This window comes from Arvicanthis niloticus, chromosome 3 (genome assembly GCF_011762505.2).
Source record: "Arvicanthis niloticus isolate mArvNil1 chromosome 3, mArvNil1.pat.X, whole genome shotgun sequence".
In the NCBI taxonomy this organism is placed as follows: domain Eukaryota; kingdom Metazoa; phylum Chordata; class Mammalia; order Rodentia; family Muridae; genus Arvicanthis; species Arvicanthis niloticus.
Genome location: NC_047660.1, coordinates 106,641,278 through 106,665,205, shown reverse-complemented (window position 1 = coordinate 106,665,205; position 23,928 = coordinate 106,641,278). Strand labels below are relative to the sequence as shown.

General features: G+C 41.1%; 1 protein-coding gene across 1 annotated transcript in view; it reads right to left on the bottom strand.

Moving 5' to 3' along the window:
* Positions 1-18,603: 18,603 nt before the first annotated feature.
* The window catches only part of Epha4 (EPH receptor A4), a 140,939-nt gene continuing 135,614 nt past the window's right edge, over positions 18,604-23,928 (bottom strand). Inside the window, exon 18 of the mRNA XM_034497596.2 lies at positions 18,604-21,074. The gene's annotated coding sequence lies outside the window, so the exon portion shown is untranslated. The remainder of the gene's footprint in view (positions 21,075-23,928) is intronic.

Below are 23,928 nucleotides of genomic sequence, written 5' to 3'. Positions count from 1 at the left end.
TCTTCTAACCTAACTACCAACTGGCCTAGGACAACCCCAAGTAAGGGCTGTTGATAATTTATTATGAGCCACCATCTAAGAGGCCATTTCAGTTCACATGATCATGACCTAATACCAGTGCCTACCTCAGACACTTCCAGACACTTTCAAGACATCTACTTTCCCATAATTTCACAGATTTCTATCCTTGGATGACTCTATGAACTCCCAGGGTGGCCCAATAGTCTCCCAATTATATACCATGCTCTTGTCGTCTCCCAACACTTCTACTCTTCCATCTGGAATTCAGTGTGTTATCCAAAGTCTTGAGCATCACTATCTTCTCCAGGTACATCTCATTTCTTCTCCTCTCTACTACAAGCTATCCACTATCTGACAGCATGATTTCCCATACTTGCTTTGCTATTGTTCTCACATACTCTGGAGCCTGAACATTAACTGTCATCTCCCTTGCTTCAGCATCCAGTTCCACATCTCTTGCCACCACTCCCATCCCCCCAGTATTGACACACTTAATTGAAGCACATCTTTCAGGCAGCAGCTTCCATTACCCTGTTGTGTTTTGTTTAACTAGCAAGGGTCCTATCAAGCTTCCCCAAGCACTGACAATGTTAGGTCCTAGACTCAAGCCAAAATGTATCTTGTCCTTTATTTTAACTCTAGGTTATCATGTGAGTCAATCACATCTGACAGCCTTCTCTTCAGTTTACCTCTGCTCTCAGTTCTTTCTCTTGGTCTTAACAACTGAGATCTCATAATCATGCAGAAGAGTGTTAGGTCTGTGATCTTGACTCGGGCGCATTCTTTCTGAGCAGTAGCCTTGAGGTTCACGATTCTAGCATCCCTACTTTTGTAGCAAGTCTTACTTCCCCTTTGGACTTCAAACATATTCCCATTTACATCTTTCTCAGCCTCTTTAGCATGGTCATGTCCCTTTTGCTCAACCTAGATTCAATAAGTCACACAGATTTGCAGGCTCAGAAACCAGAGAGAACCTGAATTTTCCCAACACATGGCTCCTGTGGTGGTTATCAAGATGCTATAGAGGACTGTAACCACCAGAGATCTTGACTGGTACTATAGCTCTTTTTAGCATGACACATTGATGCAACGCAATGCAGTTGGTGGCAGGAGACTTCATTTGCACATTATGTGAACACCTCCATGATTTAATTTGAGTGTCTTTACAAAATGACAGTGTCTTTACAAAATTCTTTACAAAATTCACCCAGAACCAATGGCCCAAGAATAAGAGCAAGAAACTACAATACCTTTTTTTAAAACATAATTTCATTTAAAGCCACATATCAACAGTTCTACCATATAGTCATGAGCTGAAGTAGATGTCAGTCAGTGACAGACTACACAGAGGACTGCATTCCTGCAAGAATGGGTCTTCCTCATGAAGTCATACTCATCTTATTCTGCCTGAGCACAACACACCACATGTCTTTGTGAGGATGAAATCCCCTGATGACACCTCTATCAGCATCTACCCATCTTACTGTTTGTTTAAAGGCTATTTGTCAAACCCAGGGTAAAATTGAGAGAAGGAAAATTCATTTGAAAGGTAGAGTGCCACTACTATGTACATATTTCAGAACCACTGCAGGCATCCTGTAGATGAAGTCATTGATGTATGCATGGCTCCAATAACACCTGTATCTCTTGCTTATATAAAGTGCTAATTACTGTATCCTTCTCCAGGTGGGAACTCGAGAACCCAGTGTGTCTCTCCACTGCAGCCCTGCCATCAGTCATACAAAACTTCCAAGGTCACATCAAACCTTGGAAGAGAAAATAATATAGAGCAGTCCTCAGCATCCTTGATGCTGCAACCCTTTAACATCATGTTGTGATGACCTGTGGCTACAAAATTATTTTTGATGCTACTTCATGACTTTAATTTTGCTACTGTTATGAGTCGCCATGTAAATATTTTTGGAGATAGAAGTTTGCCGAAGAGGTCATGACCTGCAGACTAAAACCATTGGTATAAAGAATGAAACACTGTAGGGAAATGAGAGAGAAACAAATGCTGTGCACTGTCTCTCAAGACCAGTGGTTCTCAACCTTCCTAATGCTGTGACTCTTTAATACAATTAGTTCTTTATGTTGTGGTGACCCCCAAGCCTAAAATCATTTTCCTTGCTGCTTCATAATTATGATCTTGCTACTGATAGAACTTGTAATGTAAACATCTGCTATGTAGGCTATTTGATAGGCGTGTGAAAGGGTCTTTTGACCCCTGCCAAAGGGGTTGTGATCCACAGATTGAGAACCACTGTTCTAAATAGTTTGTATGCCATTTTCATATGGCAATTGCTGATATATCCTTTTCCAGCATCAAACTGCAGGCTGAGCCAGGGGATAGACCTTTTTCTGCATAATTTCAATGCTTTTCCCTTCTCAAAGTCTACTTCAGATGCTCTATGGACCAAAATGAAGTAAGTCTGAGTCCAGTTAGAGACCTGAGTTGAGACATCTGATTATGAGCCATCAGCCCAAGCTCCCCGTGACTCAAATGTGGCATTTTTCTAAAATGTCATTTAGAGGAGCTGGCTCTGTATAGCTACTGTGCTCAGCATGCTCATGGCCTGGACTTCATCCCAAGCACCCTTTCCCACTGAAAAGGAAGGAGAGAGAGAGAGAGAGAGAGAGAGAGAGAGAGAGAGAGAGAGAAGCATTCGGAGATAAAGTTTCAGAAAAGATTTTCATTACCACCTTAAAATTGTAGACTCAACATTTCCTGTTAGAGAGAGGTTTTTTTACTCAAGTTTTCTCTAATTAGGCTCCCATGAATCATAGATCTTTCGCATAAGTGAGCTGGCCCCTCGGGGCAAGTGGTATCTTTGCTGGCAAATATTTTACAAAGAAGGCATTTGTTTCAGAAATAAACATTTAATTTGGATAAATTTTAATAGGCACCACACTTGATTCTGATGAAAATGTTTACCAGCGGTGTTTCTGCCTGGGAACCATTTGTTTCTATTATTTTGACAGAAACGGAATTTGGTTGGTAGCTGTTTGGGATTTGAAATGGTTCTGTAAGCATTTCAGCTAGATGCCCAGGCAGGCAGCCACAATCGTTCTACTTCAAATAAATGGAAAGCACCGTTTTGCTATTCATTACTTCAATGAGAAAAGTTTAACCAGGGAAAAGATTTGCAACTGACCAACTCACATAGACCCCAAACAAAAAGAAACAAAAGTGAGCACACTGTAAATATTTTTATGAAAATTTGGAAAACCTTTTCATTCTCAAAATACTTTGTCTATGCAACCAAAGAACACAAAGTTACAGGAAAACAAAACAAACAAACAAAAAAACCAAACAAACAGTCTTTTCTCAGTGATGGCTTGGAACAACAGATACCACTAAGCCATCCTATGTGCTCCATGACTTACACATCATTGGAAAACTGAAGTCGTTCTCTGAAAACATATTAAGAAACACAGAAGTGTCTTCTGCAATTATGTCATTTTTCAAATCATCAAAATTGAAAATAAGAGAAAACAACTTCGGAAGAAGTCCAGGGTCAATCAACTAAATAAACTTAAGTCATTTAGCCAACTAGCATTGATTAGACTTGAGCTGGATGGAATTGACTTCCCTCCAACTCCACCCACTCCACACGCTAATTAAAAAAGCACATCACTTACATCTCCAATCAACTGAGGAAGATAAGTGGGCTTCAAAGTAATCAACTACACAACTGTCAAGAATAGCAATAGAGTCTCAGATAACTTCAGGAAGCTGGCTGAAAGTTAGGGGTGTCAATCAGAAGAGAGTAACCAGAGTTTATAATTTGGGGACACCTTCTTGGACAAGAATGTTTAAAAGAAAGGGAAGCATGCACAGTGGCGCACACACACATCCATACACACTTATTGATAGATATCTCACTCAACTTTAGTACTCCGAAAATACTCGTGTGAGACAAGAGAACCAACCATGCCAGACTACAAAGGCGAGAAAGGTCACTTGGCAAATTATTTCAAATGTCTAGAAAATTGTAAGCTCCTAGAGTCCTTAAATTGAGTGGAGAATGTTGTCATTATTGCTATTACTGTGAGGACACAGCATGACCAAACCCACTCTTATAAAACAAAAGAAAACAAAACAAAAATCTAACCAACCAACCAACCAAACCAAAAACATCAAATTGAGGGATTGATTACAGTTTAAGAGAGTTAGCCCATGATCATCAGGGTGGGAAGCAGACAGTCATAGTGTTGGGGGAGTAGTGGAGAGCTTTACATCCTGATTCACAGGCAGCAGGGAGAGAGAGAGACGAGAGAGAGAGAGAGAGAGAGAGAGAGAGAGAGAGAGAGAGAGAGAGAGTCTGTGTCTGTCATGGGCTTTTGAAACTACAAAGTCCACTTCCCCAGTGATACACTTCCTGCATTAAGCCACACCTCCTAATGTTTCCCAAACAGTTCCACTAATAGAAAACAAAGCATACAAATGCCTATGGCAACCATTCACATTCAAATCACTACAAGGAATCACTGGACCACCTTGCCAAAGAACATGGTCTACAGATCAGCAAGAAATTGGTGGTAATTTCCCCCATGTTTTATCCAAAGAACAGAATGTTTCTTCTATGAAGAGGAATGGATGAATCATTGAGTTCTTATACTGACACTAAAAATGCTTCCTTCCTGTGTGTGTTTCCATGATGTAAATACTGAAGTTGTTTGTTTGTTTGTTTTTTAATTGTCTGTTGTGAGGTAGGGGAGAGCATCTATGCCACACTGTTCATGGGTATCAGAAGATGGCTTTGGGGAGTCACTGAGGCAGGGTTTTTCTTCTTTCTCTGTGACACGCTGTGTGTTCTAGGTCAACTGACCTATAACATTCTGAACAATTCTCCAGTTTCCTTTGTCCATATTTCCAAAAGAGTACGTATGTTACAGATGACTGACACTTCATCTAGCCTTCATATTATATAACCAATTAACTAATGAATGTGTGTGTGTGTCTGTCTGTCTGTCTGTCTGTCTATCTGTCTCTGTGTGTGTCTGTGTGTCAGGGAACCAGTGTGGAGGTTAGAGAAAAACTTCCAGGAGTCAATTGTCTCCTTTTCCCATGTGGGTTCTAAAGATGGAACTCATGCTGAGAGTTTGTCAATCACTTTTATTCACTGAGCTGTCGCCCTAGTCCTGGAAATGTAATTTTTTCTCCTTCTAAAATTATATTTAAATTTTAATTTTTATATTAAAATATAGTCTATTCTCCCACACACAACCACACCCACACTCTTTGTCAAATTATGGCCTGTGGCTTTTCCCCCTTAAATAATCTGATCAGTCTACATAATGTTACTCATATGTATATGATTTCATGGCTAACCACTGTTAAAGAACCAACTGAGGGACTCTTCCCCAAGGAAGGTTATTTTTCCTATTCTCAGTATTCTTGACTGCCTAGAGGGTTTCTTATTATGTGTGTGTCTAGGGTTGGGGCCCTGAGAAATTTACCCCAGAAAGTGTAATTTCTTAATGAATGGTATCTACAAATCCAGTGCTCTATTCTGTTGACAGTCCGGGTATTCAATTGACAAGAAAATCTGCAAACAGAAATTTTCTTCCTTAAATCCTTGAAGGATAAGAGGAGAGAGAGAGAGAGAGAGAGAGAGAGAGAGAGAGAGAGAGAGAGAGAGAGAGAATCACATGATGCAGGTAGATATACTACCCATAGGTAGCAAGGCTATTCATGCTGACAATAACTTCCCAGTAATAGACAAATAATATTTCCTGTTTCTTCTTTTTTTGTTTCTTCTTTTTCTGTTTCTTCTTCTTCCTCATCCTCTTCCTCTTCTTCTTTGTCTTCTGTTTCATCTTCTTCCTCTTTCTCCTCCTCTTCCTCTCCCTTTCTCTTCTTCCTCTCCATTCTTCTTTTCGTCTTTGTCTTTCTTCCTTTCACTCTCATTTGCTCACTTTCTTACTAGCTTTTTTTTTTGCCTCTCATAAGCTTATTCAGGATTATAGTTACTGCATAAATGTCAAAACTTCTTTTAAATCTCAAAGGGGAAAAAACTAATAATCTGTTATGAAATACCTTACCTCAGCAACTGTGACTGGGGAGTAGATAATGCAACTGGCCAGAGGTCCATTGAGGATGCTAAAAGACAATGGCCATTTACCAACCACCGTGAAAGAATTAAAACCCGGTGGCAACTGCTCCGGCAGCTCTAACATGCATCTGCTACACAGGACTATATATGACTTCCTGTTTCTAGTCTGTGTCCTTGCCCAAGCATTCCTGTATTTAGAAATCCATACTTAGGAATTTAAAGAACACAGAATTTCAGAGCTGAAAGGCGATATGGGGCTGAGGAGGTTACCTCAATGGCTAATGAGCTTGCCACGCAAGTGTGATGACTTGAGTCTGAATCCCCAGGGCACACATAAAGCCTGTCCAGTGAAAGTGAGATAGGAAGAAGATAGGAGAATCCCAGAAGCTCAGACAGCCTGCTTAGCATATGCTGAAGAGTATAGCAAAGTCTTGAGTGAAGAGGAAGATGAAAACAGATAGCTAAAGGTAACCTCTGACCTCAGAACACAGGATCTATTATGCCCATACACACCACTCTCACCACACACACCCACACACTCACCCTCACACACACAAACACACACACACACACTATGAAGAAAGAAAGGAAGAAGGGAGGGAAGAAGGGATGGAAGGAAGGAACGAAGGAAGAAGCTATAGGTAGTGAATGGTAAAGTTCTGCTTTCAGAATACAAATTATGTGACAGCCTCTTGGTCAGTGAGTGCTGTTGGATGAGTCCAGCCAGGCTGCCTTCTAAACTGTATGTTTTTTTTTTTCAAGGATATCAAGCAAAGTGCCTATTACACTAAGTAGGTTTTCTATCACTCCGGTCTACAGCTAGGGGAAAAATCAATTTCAGGACATCGACCAGGGAATTAAAAATCCTAAGATGTAAAATGTTGGCTCTCACAAAAAACACACCTCTCCTATATCACACTCCTCCATCAAGGCATTTGGACAGATAGCAATGATGACAACTTATATGGAAATAACGGCTCACATACACATATTCATCACCAGATCCATTTTGTGGAAAAGGTGTAGGAAGTAAAGGAGGAGCCCTGTTCTTCTCTGTATCTGTATTTGTTCAGAAGAATCCTGATAGGAGACCTCTATCATGTTAGGAACAGAAAAATCCCACATGGGTCTCACTATCATCATTTTGCAAGCAATTACAACTTGGTCTGGAGATTAACCCATCCAATTCCCATTTTGCACACTGGAAAAATAGAAGTGATGATGCTATCACCTGGTTATTGAGAATTGAGTAATTGCCCTCTGACCTCTAAACACAAGTTGTGTCATGCCCATACACTCTACTCTCACCCATGAATACCACACACAGCTAAGAGTAGAATAAGAAACTTATAACCACTAAATAGTAAATGACATTGAAGAGAGACAGAGAGTGAAAGAGAGAGAGAGAGAGAGAGAGAGAGAGAGAGAGAGAGAGAGAGAGACTGAGACTCAAGGACCTGGGGGACCAGATTTGGAAGGCTAGGCAGCCTTATGCAGAGGATTTGGCAGTGGTCATGGTCATGTTTAGGGACAGGGGAGAGGCCATTGTATTCATGGAGGTAAAGATGAGGTCAAGAAGTGGACCCCTCAACTTGAATCAAGTTGAGTCACATGGATCAGGTTATGAAGATCAAGTCCCTGGCTGGGTAGAGTGGTGCACACCTTTGATTCCAGTCCTCTAGGAGCACAGCAGGAAGGTCTGTGGAAGTTCCAGGCCAGCCTGATCTACATAATGATTTCCAGGACAGAAAGGGCTACAGAGACCTTGCCAAATAAACAAACATCACCATCCCATTAAAGAATATGGGGAATATGAAGTTTTCCTGGGAGCATCACCTATGGAAGAGAGTTTAAAGATCATGTCAGTTTAGAAGTAGACATGGGCAGCCAGCCAAACAAGCTGAACACTTTTTTATCCATTGGAGACAATTGGCCATATTGGTCTTGGTGTGTGCTGCTTAGAATTTTTGTTGTTGTTTTGTTTTTTGTTTTTGTTAACTAGACCCAAGTTAGAATCACATGTGAAGAAGAAACCTCAATTGAGAAGACGTCTTCATCAGATTTGCCTGTGAACAAGTGTAGGGGGCATTTACCACTCATGGAAGGAATAACACCACCATGGGTGGTGCTACTCCTGGGAAAGTGGTCCTAGGTTGTATAAAAGAGCAGACAGAAGAAACCATAAGGGGCAAGCCAGTGGGCAGTATTATTCCGGAGTCACTGCTTCAGGTTCCTGCCTTGAGTTCCTGCTTTAGCTTCTCTTGATGATGGACTGTGCTGAAATAAACCCTTTCCTTCCCCCAAGTGGCTTTTGGTTAGTGTTTTGTCACAGCATCAGAGAAACAGACTAGAACAGAAAGTTAATGCTCTTAGGAGGTAGCCATTGCCATCTAAGGGACCATGATATTGTGCAAGATTTCCATTATTCTTGCACAAAGTGCCTACTGAGAAACCAGGACAGGTAAGATGACAGACCACTGCGGTTCTGTGATAATTCACCTCACCCCTGACCCCAGAGGCACTGGTATTGTCTCTGTTCCTCTGGCCAAGAAGCTGCTGCTGGTATTATAGACTTTGCCAAGGCTACCTTTGATGCCATCTCTAAGACTAACAGCTATCTCTAGAAGACACTCAACCTCTGCTAAGAGACTGTGTTCACCAAGTCTCCCGATCAGGAATTCATTGGCCATCTTGGGAAAATCCACACCAGCATCAGGGAGATGACTCAGCAGGTCATGGCACCCACACAGTGGAAGGAGAGAACGAATGCCACAAGTTGTCTTCTGCCTTTCATGTGAACTACGGCATAAACTCACCATGCACAAAATAAATCGATAAATAAATTTTTAAAAAACGCATACCAGAGTCTCCATGCAGAGGACCCAGGCTCTAGTAGTGGCTACCTTATAAGGTTTTTATATGAGAAAACATAAAGCAACTTAAGTCTGTTAAAAATAAACAAATTAACAAGCTTATATGCAGCTCATTAGTCAATTACTGCTTTGGCTACAAAAATGATGTCACATTTTCTTTTCATGACTCAACTATCTCTAACCAACTTTGGCAAACAGCTCTCTCACTAAGTTTCCACGTTTCCCAGCCTCCCAGGTGGTCCAAGACAAATATGTCTATCTTCCCTGGACTATATAGATAATGCCTACCATAGCTGTATTCCCAGGCAACTATATTCCATGTCAATCCTTCACTGAAAATGCAGTTTTCTGCTCCATCTTATTTCCCAAGTCATACTGGGGCAGGATTAGGGCCAACTTAACTGGTGTTTATAGGCTCCAACAATAACTTTAACAATTGTTACCTTCTTGTGAACAGCAGCCCTGCCTGCTAGGTCACTGCCCTGTCCACATACTAGCTTTCTCCTGAGCAATGGCTACAAACTCTCACCACTAAAGCAATCTGAACACTCCTGCCCCAGAGTTTCAAACCTTCAGATTTGTTCCATGTCTCTAACCTAAAGAATATACATACATGTATACATACATATATATGTACATACACATACATATATACATCCATACACACTTATATACATATATACATGCATACACAAACACACAAGTGCAATCTTCTTCTCTCCAATAATACAGACGTTGCCTAAGATCTAGCCCTGGAACCTCCCACCCCTGGGGTGATTGACAAGATTTAACCTTTCATTCACAAAAATATCATCAACCATCAGGTAAAAATTAGTCTAATGGCCCGACCATGACATTCTGAGGCATCAAAGGGTGTTTTCCACAGTCTCTTGTTCAGTCTTAATACCATGTGTAGGACAAGGGTGGCTCAGTCCAAGCCACTGCAACCCTAACCCTCTTTGCTCCCTTCTTCTCAGTGTTTTGCCCCATCTAGGATGAGATGTAAAAACACAATAAAAAAAATTGCATTGCTTTTGTTTAGGTATCATATTTGGACCATCTGTGAGCCAAAGGTCAGTCTCCCTGACCCCTCTTCTTTCCCATGGGCAAGTGCGCACATGCATGTGTAGACACACTTGTACACACATTTGTATATGCCCACACACACACACCCATGTGCTGACTGCACAAGGTCAGAATGAAAATATGGAAGAGATCAGGAACTGATTATAATCTGTTCCTCTGAATCAGAAACCTACAAATGCAAGCTAGAGGTTTCCTTTCATGCATCTTGCTGACTTCTATCGGCCATGGAATGTGCCAAACACTGGTTTCTCTTGTTCACTTTTCACTTCTCTTAGGATCAGTAGGCTGCAGCTGGAGTTGTTTGTAACATACAAACTAAGGAGATTGAAGTTCAGACCCATGGTGGTAGTTGTTTCAGGGTCCCGGTGGGGGTGGTTAGGTAGGTTGTGTGACCAGAGCACAATGTGGCTGATGAAGGTTTAAAAAGTATCTTAAAGGTATTGCACCATGCTCTTCGGCCAGTTACAAACTATTGACTCTCATACGTCAAGTTTCTATGTTAGAAATAATCACCAGTTTACATAGGAGGAAATGAAACAATGAGTCTGAAATGACAGAGCCAGTATATCCTGCAACTAGAATTCATGAATAGTACATTGGGGACAAAAGCCAGTAATTGCTCACTTAGCTCTCAACATGTTCTTCCCTCTGCTAGATACATGGGCAGTCCATATGTTATGATGAAGAAGAACGAGGAGGAAGAGGAGGAGGAGAAGAGGAAGAGGAGAAGGAAGAAGAGGAGGAGAGAAGAAGGAGAAGGAGGAGGAGGAGGAATAGGAGGAGGAGTGAGAGGGATGGGGAGGGGGAGGGAGAGGGGAGGGGAGGGGGAGGAGGAGGAATAGAAGGAGGAGAGGGAGAGGGATGGGGAGGGGGAGGGAGAAGGTAGGGGAGGGGGAGGAGGAGAAAGAGGAGGCAAAGTCGAAGAAGAAGAAGAAGAAGAAGAAGAAGAAGAAGAAGAAGAAGAAGAAGAAGAAGAAGAAGAAGAAGAAGAAGAAGAAGAAGAAGAAGAAGAGTGGGAGAAAATGAATGAAGGCAAGAAATTCTGATAGCTTCCCGATTATTCGTATCCATGAGAATATGTACTTAGCAAGACAGGAAGCCATGGATTGCAGAGGAGCTCAGGAGGCTCCTCTCTCCCTTGCTAAATTGTTATCTACAGTAAATTCTGGAAGAAGGGGCTGGAGAGATGGCTTGGCAGTTAAGAGTGTTTGTTTTTCAGAGGACCCAGGTTCAATTCTCAGTGCCCCCATGGCAGCTCACAAATATCTGTAGCTCAGTTCCAGGAGATCTGACTCCCTCCTATAGACATACATACAGGCAAAACACCCCAATGCACACAAAATAAAAATAAATAACAAAATCAATCCTGGAGAAGGGAATTTACTGTCTTTGTTGTGTAGCCTGCCAACCTATGATGGACAGTCCCAAACCCCTGGGCACATAGATTGCCCTGGTAAAAGTCAGCGAGTCACAAAACAGAACAGAAAGATGGAAATCTGAGGAAGAGAACTTTTTCTTTTTAAATACAACCCAGGGCTGGCACCACCCACAGTGACCTCTACACTCCCACATCAATCATTAATAACAAAAAATGCCTCACAGACTTACCTATAGGCAATCTGATGGAGGCATGGCCTCAATTGCATTTTCTTCTTCCCACATGACTCTACCTCGTGTCAAGTTGACATAAAACTAACAAGCACAGGTTCTCAAGGAGGGAGAAATGTGTCTTTCAGTTGTGTAGCCCCTGGCATGTATCTGTATATCTGTAAATAACCCCTCACCCATCCTCCTCTAGGCAACCCTAAGTAAACTTACTAGGTCAGAAGAAGAAAAGCCATAAAAGTAAAGGGACTAGTTAGAGATGGGGAAGGTGACAAAAGACTAGTTGCGAGAGGCTGTGATCAAAATACTCATATAAAAATGCCCTAATAAAACTGGCAAAATTAACATATGACACTAAAAACGTTGAGAATGGAAGTGACCCAAGGAGCCATGAATGTCACAGGAGCTCAAGACACAATCAAGAGAATTCATGATCAGAGATTCTGGCGGTAAATCATTGGGAAATCAGTCTCCCCACAGCAGCTGTCCATCTAGATCCAAACTCCCAGCACTTTGTATCAGGAAGCGATGCTTCATTGGGTTACTTCAGGTTCCAAAGTCAGATATTTTATAAACTGCCAGGACCTGACTTATAATTACAATGGGGCAATTTCCAAACATCTTATTATTTTTACAAACGACAATCTGATTTCTAAAGATCTATTTTAATGTGTGTGTGTGTGTGTGTGTGTGTGTGTGTGTGTGTGTGAATGCCACACGTGTATGTGCCTGCAGAGGTTAAAAGAGAGCATCAGATCCTTGGAGTTGGAATTACAGGTGGTTGTGAGCCACCTGATATAGATGCTGGAAGCTGAACCCTGGTCCTCTGCAAGAGCAGCAAGTGCTTTTAACTGTTGAGCTATATCTCTTCAGCCCTTGAGGATTTGTTTTGATTCTATAAGCTCATCACCATTTACAGACACACACACACACACACACACACACACACACACAGAGAGAGAGAGAGAGAGAGAGAGAGAGAGAGAGAGAGAACTCAATTAAACCTTAATAAAATGGTAAATGAGGTAGCAGCTCTATTATATCATTCGCAAGATAATGCAAAAGCAAGAAAAGCTACAGGCTAATTAGCCTCCTGAGAGAGGCTCTAATATTTCAATAAGTCACAGAGGTAAATCCTGAGCTATTGAAACAAGAAGAAAACTATGAATTGCCATGTTCACCTGCTCATGTTTTTTTTTTTTTTGTTTTTTGTTTTTTTTAAGAATGTTGCTCAGAGATGGCCTCTTGCCTTTTTCTATCAAGTATTCCTTAAACTTCCTTGCAACTTTTCAGCCCCTCACATTTGCCTCTGGCTGATTTTAAATTATGCTAATTGGAAGAAGGAAAAATGCTGGTAATAGAATAAAATGGAAAGCCATTTCTTATAGCATCTGGTGCAATCTGAGCCATTTAAAAGTGCATCTTATGGAATAGAGATATGAATGAGCAATGCCAGTCTGATTGCAAACAACATGGGTCTCATTAGGATATGTCAATCTGATTACTAGGTAGTGAGACTCTGCAGATTAGTACAGTAGGCCTTAATTGCATCTTACATATTATGTGTGTAATAGATAGTTTCTCTGGGTCTACATTTAAGCCACTTTCTTGCATGGCTATCTTTTTTCCAGCTCTACACAAAGCTGTGTCTGTCTTCTGCTAAGTTGATTTCAGCTGTGTTCTTAGGTCCTAATTCTATTTTCTCCCAAGTATTCATCAAGTTTTCTCCAGCAGTGCTATAAACAAAAAAACATATCGAGGGTGATTGCCAGAAATCAGATATGTCAGTGGTCTATTACCTATTCAACTGGGAGCTGTCAGTGGCTAGGGGCACTTCCTTCAGAGGGAAAGGGTAAAATAACTGAGGCCTCAGCCCCCCACTCAGCAATGGGTCTTAATTGGGTTGTTGATTTAAGTGGGTGGTACAGTTTTTCCATTGTCAAAATCCATTTGGTTCTTTCATATGCCTGGAAGAATTCAGATATCTTAGCCCAGGTCTTGACTTTGGAGCACACTATAAAGTTCATGGTTTATAACATCCTAGTGTGCTATGGAGATGAAAACTTCAACAGTCACATTCTGAGGTATCACAATCTCCCTAACCCTTGCTCCAAATCCTGAATCCTCTGTGGCCTACCTATGGGCCCTGCAGCTACTTGATCATCAACACAGGACAGCAACTCTCCAATCAGCTGAAAATCGGGGTATGCACTTGGACATGCCTTGAGACATGGCGAGAGAGATCTAGGGAACAGTGATTCAGCCAAGTAGCTCCTATACAGATCCCAGAGTCCAGTTCTACACCATGTAAATTCCTTGCATCTCTGCTTACTTCTCTTTGAATTTTTATTTTGTTTTTTTGTTTTTTTGTTTGTTTTGTATATGAGATCCCAGAGAACAGATACCCAAAATGTGCTTGAAAATAGCCTCATTCTCTAGAGATATTAAAAAGATTCAAGTTCCAAATATGTTTTAAAATTTCTAGATTAAAATGGCAAAACCAGTTTAAGAGAGGCCTTCTCAGAACCTTTCATAAGTCAATGGGTTTGTTAAGTCAAATAAATGGAAGGGGGTCATATGTTGTCTGCTCTTATTCCATCACAGAACCCTGAATTTCCCAACCCCTACTGACACCCCTCCCCTCAGTAATACTCAGCATCTTAGCAAACTAACTTTTCATCTCAGTGCTTACCCATTCTCTTCTGAGCTGTGTTTGGCCTCCGTGGCATCTGATTGGCCCTCGAAGACAGCCGTTTGGTGCAGCAAGTTTCTATTGGAGTGATTACTCTGATCTTTCACACCAAATGGACAATACCAGGAGAATTCACTCTTATTTTACAGATGGGATAAGGGACTCTCAGGGAGGTGAAGGGATCCATCTAAGGTCACGCAGCTAGAAAGTGTCTGAGTGTTCATATAAAATCTTTTATTAGATGACGTTCCACCTATGCCTCAGTTAAATTTCCTGTTGTCATGGGACTCATCTCATGTTTCTGTTTGGGTAATGACTACCCTCACCGTGTCACAGGCCATCACAGTGAAGAATGGCATTTGAGATGTGTTGCCTGTGGCTTTTATCTTCAAAACATGAAAATGGTAATTAGAAAGAATCACCACCCCATTCCACCCTATCCTCATTCTGTATCTAATGGCAGCATCTTAGCTGTAGTAGATTAAGCAAAAGGTAGAATGCAGAGACTAATTCTTACAAAGCCCTGTCTTTGAGAAATATTGTACTTAATCATTTGGTCCATGAAAGCAGAGTGAAAGAGAGAGAGGGAGGGAGGGTGGGAGAGAGATAGAAAGAGGGAGATGGAGAGAGGTACAAGATGTACAGGGTGGAGAAAGAGAGAGAGAGAGAGAGAGAGAGAGAGAGAGAGAGAGAGAGAGAGAGAGAGAGAGAAATAGCCTACCTAGCGACAGAACCTAGGCAACAACACAGTGGAACACACACTGCTAACAATGGTGTGTTAGTATTGTTGACACTACTCATCTGAAGCCTACTCACATGACAATATAAACAGATTGGGTGGAGTAAAGTGGGTACCTCACATAATATGTCAGGATGGTGAAGAACCACTTTTAGATCACTGGTCCTCACCTTTCCTTATGCTGCAACCCCTTTAATACAGTTCCTCATGGGTGATCTCCAACCAGAGAGTCATTTTCACTACTTCCTTGTAGGGAAAAAAATAAGGCTGGGGATCCCAGGGTTCCTCCCGCCATGCTGTGGGTAGTCGGCTGGTAACGCTCTGGGTTCCTCCAGCTGGAAGTTGGGCCCGGCTGCTCATTAACTAAAAGCTTTTCCCCGGCTCCTCACGGTTCCTCATGGCAGCGCAACCCCAACACACGAGGAAGTCCTTGGGTTTCCAAAACCGGTTTATTCACATGGCGGACGGTGGATGGATCTGATGCATACCCCCCCAAACCCAGGATCGACCTGAGTTAAAAGGGGAGGGGAGAAAGGGGGAAGGGCTGGGGAGGAATGTTTAATCGGCTGCACCTCTGGCCTTCAGGTACCTCATTAGTATGTAAATCTCTCTAGGGCCTGTTCTCGCCTTCCACCTGTTTAAGGTGACTGAAGGGTGAAGGTAGAATGGAGATTAGACCTTGTGTTAGGCTTAACACTTCCTAGGTGTAATTTTGCTACTGTTATGAATCATAATGTAAGTATGTTTTCTGATGATCTTAGGTGAGCCCTCTGAAAGGGTTATTTATTTATTTTAACCTCCAAAGGAGTCGTGACCCACAGGTTGAGAACCACTTTTTAGACACGCTTTGCTTGTGTTTAATTTTCTAATTCAATACTTATCAGCTAGGTGGCCTGGGACTTCTTGTTATCTAACCACAACACAGTGTTCACACTTATTGATGGGGGTAAAAAATTTTTTTTTTTTTTTTTTTTTTTTTTTTTTTTTTTTTTTTTTTTTTTTTTTTTGTTTTACTTTTATGGGCTGTTGTGAGAACTACAGAAACAGAACCTAGCACTGTGTCTGAGAAGTAGTTAGTGCTGAGAAATATTCAAATAAATGGAAGCCTGATGTGGTAGGCTCCAAACCAATTCTCTGGGAGACATAGACTAAGGCTTTAAAGTTTTATCGATCAGAAATGAAAGAGTGCATGTTGGTAGGACTTTTCATATTCTAGCTTTATCTTTTATTTTTCAGAGAACACTCTTCAAATTAATTGCCAGGGATTAAGGTGTAATTGTGAACTCCCCACTCTCTAATGGAATGGTTAAGACCCTTTAAAACCCTACAAAGCAGGTACTTCTGTATAAAAGACGGTTGTGGTTAGAGGTGTGTAGACATCTATTCTGCTAGAAGCCCAGAACATGTGACAGACAAGGGCGAGAATGTGAATGTTCTAGCCAAGGTGAACTGGGCTCAACCTCACCAAATCTTTGGGAAATGAACTAAAAGTGAAACCTGAAGCTTACATGGCTGTGTTCACTCCTAGGGGAAGTCTTTCCCGAGCCCTTCCAGATGCAATCAGTCTCCTGTGCTTGTGGGAGACTGACTGGTCCATTCCTCAAGTTTCAGTTCCTCTCCCTGTGCATTTAAGAGTAGATCTCCCAGTGTCCTGGCACGTGCATTTGGAACATGTTGAGTTCTGGGTGATGAGAAAGTAGAAACCAAAGAAGTTGTCTTCCAAAGGTAGCTATGGAGCTCTGAATATGATTTTCCATACCCCCTTCCCCTTCTGCTGTGTCCTTTGTTTGCGGAGCAAGCCTGGCTGCATCAAGAGGGGAGTGGACCCATCACTCAGTGCTTGGAAGAGAGTTGTGGCAATCCTCTGTAGCCTTATCAGACTATGCTACATAGGCTTCTTGAAATCAGCTCTTGCTCCCAAGGTTTTGCCTCAGAGACTTTATGGCTTTAAGTCTGGTTTTCAATGAACAGTGATTTTTACCAACTGATGTTTATTTTGTATAATAGTGTCATGAAAGCAGCATTTCCCTGAAGACTAGGTTTTCATGATTTGGTGTCTCCAAACCAATTTAGAATTTGAATATGATATCAGAATTTGAATAGAATATGGAACTCCCCTTTCAAAACATATGTACACATGTAAAAGTAACAATTACATAGCTGGGGGGCAGGAACCTGTCTTGAACCTTGTTGAATGTCACTGTCAGGATCCATGGATCTTAGATTCAAACTCTAGTTCATGGAATCAACTGACTGGGGCTCATGGGGCTCAGAGAGATCAGGGAGCCCGTAGGGGTCTGACCTAGGTCCTTTGCATATATGAATGGCTGAGTAGTTTGGTGTTCTTGTGGAAATCCTAACAGTTGTAGGAAGGGCTGTCCCTGACTCGTATGCCTACTTGTGACCTTGTCCAGTCCTGATGTGATAGTCTGTGCCTGGTCTTACTCTAGCTTGTTAAGCTGTGCTTGTCCCTGGGAGGATTGCTCTTTCAAAGGGGAATCATGGCGCGACTGGGGGGAGGGGAGAGAGAGGATAAATGTACTAAATACATTTATCAAAATAAATTTTGTACAAAATAAATTGTACAAAATAAATGTACTATAATGAGAAAAGTCTGGTGCTTGGCATCTTCGGTCAGTAACAAGAGAGGCTTAAGGGCCAAGGATGCTGAAGAAGTTAGTGTCATCAGACTGAGCAAGATCTGTAGCAAACATGGCAAAATATTTAACTTTTATAAACACTCGTAGCACTATAATTACCAGTGGTACAAATAAGGGAACAGGCCTAAGGTATGTAAGAGCCTTACACTGTATTGTGTAATTAGTAAGCAGGGGATATTGGATTCTAAATCTACAGTCTAAAATGGAATATAGCATCTCAAAATCAGATTTCCTGATGCATGGCTTTCAATGGCAAGGATAAGATCTTAGCCAGTGCCTTTTCACATATTGTATATGTATCAAATTAAACTGTACTCTATAAACATGGACAATTAAAATAACAATTAGTAAATTGGGCATAGCAGGAAATGCCTGCTATTCTGTACTCAGGAGGCTGAGATTTTTGAGGCTAACTTGGGTTACATACATGATGAAGTTTTTTTCCAAACAAACAAACAAACAAAAAAAAAACCAACCCCAAAATAAATGTTAAAAGAATTAATCAAATATTTAAAATCCTCCAAATAAATACATTTAATCAAGAGTTAAGATTCTGTGTTTACTCAAGTGACAAATAATATAGCAATACCATACAAATGGGAAATATTGAAAAGATATAACCAAAGCCAATCAAAGACGAGGGGTACAAGCTTGTACTCCCAGCTACTAGGAAGGCAGAAGCCAAATGATTCCAAGTTCAAGGTTAGCATGGGCTTTAACATGATTATCAGACCATGTTCGGAAACTTAGTTGAGAACTTGTCTCGAACTGGAAAGAGGCGGGGTTTAGCTCTTTGGTGAAACATTTGCCCAGTATTTGTCCCCAACAATGAAGAAGAGAAAAATGAAGTAGAACAAAGACAGCCAGATTTCCGGTTTGTATACGGCAACTACTTTATTACTTTCAAATGCAAACCCTTTGCATTTAGTTTGCTATTTTACAACTTTACAAACTAGGTATAAAAGACCATAAATAAATGACATAAGTTATGTGTACCTAAAGTTCATGAAGGGAAGAAAAATACCTTGACAAATAAAAACAAAATAGAAAAATCTATGGCTAACTCAAAAGATTGCTCAAAATTTGGAACATGTATGAACCAAGAGATGTTCGGCTAACTCCTTTTTCAGAATGAACTAAATTATAATATGCCTTATACATTCTAATTATAACCACAGTCTTTGCATATTCCAACAGACTTAGAGTAATACAAAATAAATACACTCTTTAGCGTTTATTAATACTTGATGTTATTTGGACAATGCTAAAGGAGTGAAAATATTGCTTCTAGAACTTTCCTTTACTGGTCAAAATTTAAGTGTCTTCAGACAAATAATTGAGGCTATAGGAGTGTATGGATTAATACACGTACCCTTCACAGATGAATACAAGAGATCTCAGGACACACACGGTAATCATGTTGTGAACACAACCTTTCCTCTATTTATTTTAAACACACCAGAACATTTCATTTATAAGATTGCCAAAAATAACTCAGAGCCTGCAGACACGTGGTGAAACAGCTTGATTTGGTGCAGGGCACAGCTCGTAGCTGCTTAGTAGATTTGAATAGATTTTAGCCTTCCAACTCACGAGGCCAGCGCTTGCTCCTGGGCTGGACACAGACCCGGAAGTAGACCTCCTCCCACCTGACCTCTGGGAAAGATGATCCACTCAGAGGTACAACTTCATTTTTTTTTTCTTACACATATTTTTCAGGCATCAACGCATAGGCACATCCCTTTAAAAATATATTAAGGTCCCCCCAAAAGGGGTGAATTAACTTTGTCACTCTGGCATAGTTATGAGAATACAATGCCACACACCCTGTCAGAATGCAATAAATATTTATTGGTGATTTTCTTTACCTATTCAACAATATATGGTTCAGAATCTTTTTTCCCCCGTTTTTTTTTTTTTTTTTAATTCCCTGATTTGATGTTATAGCTTATATAAATGGCCACAGTTTCTGTAACCATAGCTCAGAATAAGCAAGGCAGCCACTCAGGTTAAGTAAAATGGCAGTATGCTGGCTGGAGTTTGGTATACATATCCGGTCAATACTGAATCTTTATACACCAGAACTCCAAGATTCTAGAAGACTGATGTACTTTCAAGGGCAAAAGTAGTTAGCTGCATATTAATTACCAGAACTTTCTACATGTAATTGGGGAACCTGGAATTCCTAGAGGCCATTTCATCCCAACTACATTAACCTCAAGAGCCACTGGCATGTATGTATTTTTCTGTGACACTGGGACACAAAGTATTACTCCAGACACATCATCTCAAGGCTGACACACATATCTAAGTTCATCTCCAAAAAGTATATGAATTGCATATATTTGTTCGCATTCAACAAGTTCATTTATGCAGGGGAAAAAAAGGCGACTTATATTCCATCTGGGGTCACTATACGGATTCCATCCCCTTCTCTCTCCTTTGTGGAATCGGCGAGTCAGGTTTATTTTCATTCCACCATCGTGGCGAAAACATCTGTCCACAGAACTGCTTCTTAGGATGAATGTGACAGACACATTACACTTACAGATAAAGAACATGTAGCATTTCCAAGCTGTCTTCCCAAGGGGACAGACGTGGTCTCCAGGTCTCGTGTATCATGTGACTCTTTATCTTTGAACTGGTAATAAACCAGAACTCTCCAGGTATAGCATTCCACAACATCCACAGGCAGTTCTAAGCATGAGGTTACACACACACCCACATGCACGCACACTCATACACACACGTACACACACACATACACACACATACACCTATGTACACACATCAAAAGAGATATTCAGGTCATATTTTAGTCTAGGAAAAAAATATATTTATATCACTGCAATGGCACACCCTGGGTAAAATGTTACTTCAGCAATGCGTATTGGAGGCAGCTTATGGAACTGGCTTTGTTCTGCGTGGTGGCGCCTGACCTGGCGTCCATAGTAAAACCTGTAACATTTGGTCACTTGCTGCCACATGGATGCAGCAGGGTTGTACAGGAATGAGATATGGAAATACGTATAAATAAAACCACAAGGAGTTTGGGAGAAAGGGCTCTGCAGAGCTGGTGCCTTGAGACAGGACACTCCTCAGTATAGCTGGAGAACAGGTGCCAAAGCTGGGTGTTGCTTTTCTGGGTGAGGGGGACTTGACGCATTTCTTCTGCTGTTCAGGTACAGGTGTTTTGTCATGTCTTTGCCTCAAAACTGGCAGAAGAGAAGCCAAAGGAAAACATTCAGAAGGAACTGAGGAGGGCGTGTTCTCTTTTCTTCCAAGGGCTTATGTAATCAACAGGAAGGGCTGTGAGGCTGAGATACCAGAAGCTATTCCCTATAGAGAAAAGACAGACAAAAAAATGTCAGCCACTATTACCAGCCAGCAGTCAACCGATCAGTTACACGTCACATTTCTATCGAACTAGCCAGACACACAACATTTTGGGTCTCACTGAAAGTGACAAGGCTTAGTACATACTGAGTCCCATTAATATGTATCTTAAATACAAACTAGTAAAAACAACTCACTTGTCAATACAGAGGCTGATTATAACTATCCCAACTACTACTGTTATTATTTGAGACAGGGTCTCACTATGTCACTCTGGCTGGCCTTGAACTCTAAGAGATCCACCTGCCTATGCTATGCCACCTGAGAGCTAGGATTAAAGGTGAGTGATACTATAACTGGCTATTCAAACTATTATTTAAAAAAATTGAAAGCCCGGCATAGTGGTACAACTTTTATTTTCAGAACTCAGGAGACAGAGGCAGGTAGATCTGTATGAGTTTGAGGCTAGCCTAGTCTACATAACAAGTTTCAGGCCAAGGCAGGCTACATAGTAAGACTCTTGTCTCATAAACAAAACTAAACAAAACCTAACTAACTAACTAAAGCTAAATAAATAAATTAATTTAGAAAAAGAAACAGGATCTAACATATTTTCTAACTCTTCCTTTCTAGAAAGTAATAGGCTGTAGTTTCTGAAACCTGACCACACACAGAGTTCATCAGATACACGCATGCTCACATGAAGAACAAGGAGAACATGGCCTTGAACTTAAAACTCCAATATACAAGCACACCATCTGCACAGCTAACATGTGGATAGCAAGTTTCTTTCTCTATGCCTGTCCCCTTCAGGTTGCAAACCCCCTTCTTCATTTAATGTGGGACTAGAAATACCTATTATGTAAATATATTCGCAGTACTGAGTGGACATTGGGGCGGGGGGGGGGCTTGTTTAGGTGAAGATGGATATTTAAGGTGAGAAGCTGTGATGGTTGACATCTAATTAATGTCGCAGTAAGGGTCCAGGCAGCTAGTTCCTTTATTAAGGGAGTTCTAGAATTGAAGCCAAGGAAGCCATGTGGGCTATGAAGGGCCTATAATACATAAAATAAAGTGCATGTGCTTCAATACACAAGACTGCTGCTCTTCTGAGTTAGTCATAGGACATGCAAATATCTTTACAAGTGTGTCCTTTAATATTGATACATATTGCCTCCCAGCCTCCCATAAACCAAAGCTCCATCTGCCTGGTGCTCCATCTGCCTGGTGCTCCATCTGCCTGGTGCTCGGAACCCGATCGGCCTTTTGACCACTGGGCCCCACGCAGAGAACACGTGGTGAACCTGGATGAGGTGGGAGAAGGGCACCTGTCCCTCTGGGGAGCTCTGTGCACACATGCCATGTTGGGAAAGCTATTATTATGAAGGTATCATTATCTTTCTAATATACAGGTGAAGGAACTGAGTTAGGAAGCAAAGTGGGGCGAGTTTCCAGTGTCAACGTTTCGGTTGGCTTTAGACCACATAGCTGTCGGGACGCCAGAGTCTGGCTCCACGCCCTGGGAAAGAGTGTGGCTTTCCTATTGTTCTCATGGCTCACTGCTAAAACTTCAGGAGGCAGTAAACACTTTTACTGCTCCGTGGGTACTATTGCAGACACTTGGGTCGTCCTTTATTGGCCTTTCCATTGGCTTTGACTTTACAGTAGACATACGGTTAAGACTAAGACTCTGAAGGTGGCTTTTGAATGATGTAACTTTTCATATTATTCCATTTGCAGAGATAACTGCCAAGGAGTAAGAAAAGGACCTCAGCACTGTAAACAATGTTCACTTGTTAGAATACTTTAGTGAGGTTGCGCTTTGAACACATTCTGTGTTTAGAAAAACATGTCAGGCCTTTAAAAAAGGAAACCTTTTAATCATTCAGTACTGGCTGCAAGGTGATACTCTGTTTTCACTTAATGTATGAACCCATAATGCTCTCTTACTGGAACAGAGACTGCAGAGGTTAAAAACTTGGACCAGTGAGATGGCTCAGAACTCTTAAGTGCCTGATGCCAAGGCTAATGACCGGAGTTCCATCCCTGAGACCCACATGTAGAACTGACTTTTGTGTGTTCTTGTCCTTTAACCTCTGGACACATGACACACACACCAAGAATCACCACCCTCTCCCCCGCAATTTCCACAGCTTCTTAAGACTTTTGTGTGTGTGTGTGTGTGTAAATCAAAACCAGCCAAAAAGAAAAAAAGAAAAAAAAGAAAGAAAAAGAAAATCAGATTCCTCACCCATATTTGTCAACTTTTAGCATGGGAAAAAAAAAAGTCAAGCAACTCCTAGCCTTCATCAAAAGCAGAGATAAAACAAAAATTGTTGGAGTACTTAAAAAAAAAACCATCCCTTGGGAAGGGAAAGGCTTTTTACAACTAATATTGTAAGAAATGTTTTTACTAAACCAGCATAATTTGACAGTATCAGATTTAGCATCCCTTACTCTATAAGAAAGCTTTCAGGGAAAAAAAAAATGAGAGAGAGAGAGAGAGAGAGAGAGAGAGAGAGAGAGAGAGAGAGAGAGACGAGAGAAGAGAGAGAAGAGAGAGAGAGAAAAGAGAGAGAGAAGAGAGAGAGAAGGGGAAGAGAGAGGAGAGAGAGAGAGAAGAGAAAGAGAAGGGGAAGAGGGAGAGATCATGTAACTGTAACTTAGCCAAGCTCTTCTTTAAAAGTGATAAAACAGAAAATAGTTAACCCAAAAATCTTAGCGCAAAGCCAACTTTGGCATCTAGGAATATAATGTACCTGCTTCATGAAAAAAGTTCTAGAACTTAAACTAGAGAGACACTGGATGCTGCTAATGGAATACAAGATGAGAAAGTACACTTTAGGAGATCATTTTC